Below are 6,000 nucleotides of genomic sequence, written 5' to 3'. Positions count from 1 at the left end.
CAACACACGGACAATGATTCAGCAAGTATATATATATATATATATATATATATATATATATATACACTACTTGAAGTCAGAATTATTAGCCCCCCTTAATTATTAGCCCGCTGTTTTTTCCCCCCAATTTCTGTTTAACAGAGAGATTTTTTTTAAACACATTTCTAAACATAATAGTTTTAATAACTAATTTCTAAGAACTGATTTATTTTATCTTTACCATGATGACAGTAAATAATATTTTACTAGGTAGTTTTCAAGACACTTCTATACAGCTTCAAGTGACATTTAAAGACTTAACTAGGTTAATTAGGCAGGTTAGGGTAATTAGGCAAGTTATTGTATGAGGATGATTTGTTCTGTAGACTATCAAAAATATATAGCTTAAAGGGGCTAATAATTTTGACTTTAAAATGGGTTTAAACATTTTTTTAAACTGCTTTTATTCTAGCCGAAATAAAACAAATAACACTTCCCTCAGAAGAAAAAATATTATCAGACATACTTTGAAAATTTCCTTGCTCTGTTTAAACATTATTTGGGAAATATTTAAAAAAGAAAAAATTCAAAGGGTGGCTAATAATTCTGACTTCAACTGTATATATAGTTACATATAGTGTAATTTCACCACTCTGATTATGATTTGAAGTCATAAGAAAGTGTTTTAACTAATACTGTACATATATTTAAAATATTTTTATACAGTTAAATGGCATTTAATTTTCACAAAAATGAAATAAATTACATTATAAAAAGTTATAATATGTTAATAATATAATATGTTATAATATAAGTTATAATAATAAATATAATATGTTAAAATTCACTAAACTCTGATTTTTAAAATATTTTTTATGTCTGTATTTTGTACACCTGAGCTACATTGTCTTTCGTAAAATAGTAAAATGAAATACAAAGTCATTTTCTAATTATATAAACGCACCACGTTTTCAGTTTCTAATTATTAGTATTTAAAAGCATATAGCTAGCCTATATCTGCATATAAATCAATACCGTTTGTGTTTGCGAGACAAACTGAAGGAGAGCACGCTACAAGCAGCAGGCCTAGTCGTTTTACTGAAAAAATCTTTTAGGTCCTCAGAGTGACAGCTTGACTCTTACCTCATTCCTGTGATCTCACACTCATATTACGGGCGCTGGCATTCATTTTCCACATACATTTATCGTAATTTAGGCAGTGATGGAAAACGCAGCTGAACTGCAGTGTGTCATGCTTAGTGATGTCGTCAGAGGAGGAGGGGCTTTGACTGATGATTGACACTTACGGTGTTGTTGCGTGTCGTCGAACACAACTTGCCGTCTCCATATGTTAAAATGGTAAGCACATAGAAAACAAAGACTGGAAGTCGATCAGGACCAAAAGCAAAAAAACAATTTTAAAAAATCACTGGTTTAAAGACATTTATTGAATAAATGAATGTAATTATTACTTTGTATAGTCTACCAATCTTGGACCCTCAACCAAACATAACTGATGGACATAGGCTACCTTTGAAGGGTTGCCCAGTTATATGGATCAGGACAAATAAATGCCTTAATTCACTCTATATTTATTTTAATTTGAATTGAATATAAAAACACTCAGAGCTATATTCTCAAGATAATTATTTACTTTATATTTTACTTCCAATTACACAAAAGAAATAAGCTGCGCCATTGTTTTTGCTTGCATCCGTCCTTGTCTAAACTTCAAATGTAATAAAACACTACAACAATGAGCTAACAGCACAGCTGACAAATCTCAATGTGTGACTTTGATGAAGGACGTCATGCGGCTGATCTGTCAGAGTAGCTTTCCAGGTGGTCTCCGTCCCCCACTGACTTCTGGCCGGAGAGCAAAGTGCTGGGCAAAACACAGCAGTCTCAGTCTTTCTGTCTTCAGCTTTGAAGCTGCAGGTGTCTGTGAAACTAACATCAGCCCTGTCTTCCTCCTCACGCTCTTCATTCCCGCTGCATGGAGCTTTTAAAGGAGAACTGCAAAATTACATCCAGCCTGACCTTCTACAGCATGAGCTTCATTCTCTGATAATACAATTACAAGTAGATCAAATGGCTTTTTGCATATTGCCATTTTTACAGCGTTTCAGAAAAAAACCTGTCCACACTAGTGTACACAGCGCTTTGGGCCATTTACGGCAAATTACAAATGAGGACAATAAAAGAAATAAAAGCAACAAATGAACAAAAATATATAAATACCAACACAATCTCACGGCAATTCGTAACTTTTTGATTTAGTGGCTAATTCGTATTCTAATTCGTACAGTTCTATTCTAATTCTAATTAAGTGGGACACTCACATTGACTCCATTGTCAAAAAAGCTCAACAGAGGCTGTACTTTCTTTGTCAGCTGAGGAAGTTTAACCTCCCAAAGGAGCTGCTGAAACAGTTCTACACCTCCATCATTGAATCAGTCATCTGCACATCAATAACTGTCTGGTTCAGCTCAGCTACTAAATACGATCTCCAAAGACTACGGCGAATAGTTCGGACTGCTGAGCGAATCACTGGTACAACCCTTCCTACTCCCCAAGAACTGTACTTATCCAGAGCGAGCAGAAGGGCTGCCAAAATCACTCTGGACCCCTCACACCCAGCACACTGCCTCTTTGAACTTTTACCTTCTGGTCGACGCTACAGAGCACTGCGCACCAGAACAGCCCGACACAGAAACAGTTTCTTCCCTCAGGCAATCCATCTCATGAACACTTGATGATAATAATTGTGGAACCAACATCACTACTACTATACACTTTTATACACATATACACTTATTTAACAACACACTATACATGCCAATTTGCACATAACAGCTGCACATATAACGTTGTATATAGTAATAAACATGTACATACATATTTTTTTTTTTAATATATTTATTATCTGTTTTTTGCCCTGTCTCTGTAATCCTGTTGCACTGTAGAAGCTCTGTCACGAAAACAAATTCCTCGTATGTGTGAACATACCTGGCAATAAAGCTCTTTCTGATTCTGATTCTGACAATTTTGTATGATTTGCTTATCCCCCAATGACGGTTGGGGTTAGGGGTGGGGTTAGGTGCCACGTCTCCTTTTTAAAATCATACAATTTCGTACGACTGAACTCATTTCATTAATTAACTGAATTAGCCACTCAACTGACAAAACGTAAAATACTTAGGTTTTCTCGTGAGATCAGGCTGATAAATACATACACTCACCAACCACTTTATTAGTACACATTACCAGTACTGGGTTGGACCCCCTTTTGCCTTCAGAACTGCCTTAATCCTTTGTGGTATAGACTCAACCAGGTACTGGAAATATTCCTCAGAGATTTTGGTCCATATTGACATGATAGCATCACACAGTTGCTGCAGATTTGTGGGCTGCACATCCATGATGCGAATCTCCAATGCAATCTCACGTCAATTCGTAACTTTTTGATTTAGTGGCTAATTCGTATGAATTCGTACAATCTAATTTGTAAAATTTAGTACGATTTCCTCATCACCCAATGATGGTTGCGTTTAGGGGTGGGGTTGGGTACCACGCCTTCTTTTTAAAATCTTACAATTTTGTAAGACTGAGCTCTGTACCACTAAATTGACATAACATAAAATGCATATCTTTTCTCATGAAATCAGGCTGGAATCTCCGGTTCCATGACATCCCAAAGGTGCTCTATTGGATTGAGATCTGGTGACGGTGGAGGCCATTGAAGTACAGTGAACTCATTGTCATGTTCAGGAACCAGTCTGAGATTCGTACTTTATGACACAATACTCAGGTAGGGTTGTGCGTGAAAATCCCAGTAGATTAAATGCTTAGACCAGCCCGTCTGGCAGCAACAACCATGCCACGTTCAAAGTCACTTAAATCACCTTTCTTCCCCATTCTGATGCTCAGTTTGATCTGCAGCAGATCGTCTTGTCCATGTCTACTTGCCTAAATGCATTGAGTTGCTGCCATGTGATTGGCTGATTAAAAATTTGTGTTAATGAGCGGTTGGACAGGTGTACCTAAAAAAGTGCCCGTTGAGTGAGCGTATAATAAAAGTTAAGTTCATATAAAAGTAGTTTTATATATAGTAGGTAGAATAGAAAAAAGGTAGGAGAGTGGTAGAATACATTTTTTTAACCAAAAAAGTAAATAAATATAATCAAATCAAAACAAAGAATGTTAGTGATTGAAGGCCAGGGGTATATTATGCACTACTGTTTTAAGTTAAATACTGCAGGTAGTGTGTTTACACTTGATAACAAAAAATTTTTATGTAAAAACCTGAACAACCCATTGATTTAATTGAAAAAAGGGCTTATGCTGTCATGGTAACCCATTATGTTCACCTGTGCCTTGTTTTATCTTGTTTTACCCAGTGTTTGGCTTAGTTCTATTTGAGCTGCATGGGTAAAAGTGTCTTTGCAAAAAAGAGTTATTGTTGATTTTATTGCCCTTATAAAGAAGCGAACAGCTAATGTTTGCAGTTTACAGATTGGACAGTTTCGCCTGATGTCATGTGAAATATCGTTCACTAACAGAATAATCAATAAGCACAAATGGATCCACTGGAGCATCATGAACATGGATGAGTTGAAAGTGTTCAATCTAAGTAAGTGTTACAGGTCTGTTTCACACCACACATGCAAGCAGGTTTTAAGATGAGCATATATTTTATTTTGATGACCATGTTAACAACAGGTTCACACGGCTTGAAAATATACGAAAACATACATGACTCCTTAAGTTGAAAGGTATATATATATATATATATATGTGTTGTTATTAGTAATGCATTTTATTCTGAAATTAATTAAAATGTATTTATTTATATCAGTGTTTGATTGCACTATTACTTGTATTTATGTTTTTGTTTTCACATTTTAGAATTGCATTATGGGACCTTTAATTGCAAACTGAGTTTAGCTGTTGGAAAGAACTCTGCAGGTTAACAAAGTTAGTATTTTTGTCATAGTTAAAAAAAATACTGCAGAATGAATACATTACATTGAAATAAGCCCAATTGAAGACAGAAAAAAGTACTTGCAGCTCCATAAATAACTTATGTTGAGTGATTTATGTGAATAAAGCAAGCTACTGTATATACATATTTTAAATGTTATCTTAAAAATAACATTTTAAAGCTGCCAAATGTGGCCGGCTAAAAATGTGGCCAGCGTAAGGTATAGAGAGAATCAATACAGAAACGGGAAACATTATTTTAGCTAACTTTACTTTAAAAGTGTATTCCATTACAGCTGCAATGTCACAGTCACCAGCAATCTAGCCGATGCAGATCACTGGAGAACTACAAATCTGCCAGCAAAAGAACTACATAACTAGTCATGCGCCGCTCGCACGCACCTGCTCCGGGTTTCATTGATTTCACACACACAGCCAGAGGGTTATGAGCTGATTACAATGACTATATACACAGCACACATGCACACATCTGGGCTAAGTCATGTTATACTGTTACTGTGAACATTACAATGCATTCCCCTTGCCTTGTCGTGTTTTGACCCTCGCCTTGTTTGATTACGTTGCTTGCTGCCTGTACTGACCATTCGCCTGTTTAATGACTATGACTTTGGATTGCCTATATACAGTTGAAGCCAGAATTATTTAGAGTTATTAAAACTATTATGTTTAGAAATGTGTTGAAAAAATCTTCTCTCTGTTAAACAAAAATCGGGGAAAAAAATAAACAAGGGGGCTAATAATTCAGGGGGCTAAAATTGCCTGCCTGATCCGCAACTCCATTGTCAGTGTCCCTGTTTACATTACATACAAATTACTTTATGAATTATTTGCCAATGAAATCCAAGCACCACAAAAAGAAAGTAATCAGATTACTTTTGGATTCCTTCAGTCTGTATAAAAATACTTGTTTATTATATTTGATGCAAAATATAAACTATATTTATAAAAAATAACAAGTAATCCCCCATCACATTTTTTTATTTTTAAATATGCTTAGCATGCACATTTTTAAAAATA

This window comes from Danio aesculapii, chromosome 11 (assembly GCF_903798145.1).
Source record: "Danio aesculapii chromosome 11, fDanAes4.1, whole genome shotgun sequence".
Lineage (NCBI taxonomy): Eukaryota > Metazoa > Chordata > Actinopteri > Cypriniformes > Danionidae > Danio > Danio aesculapii.
This window is presented reverse-complemented; position numbering follows the sequence as displayed.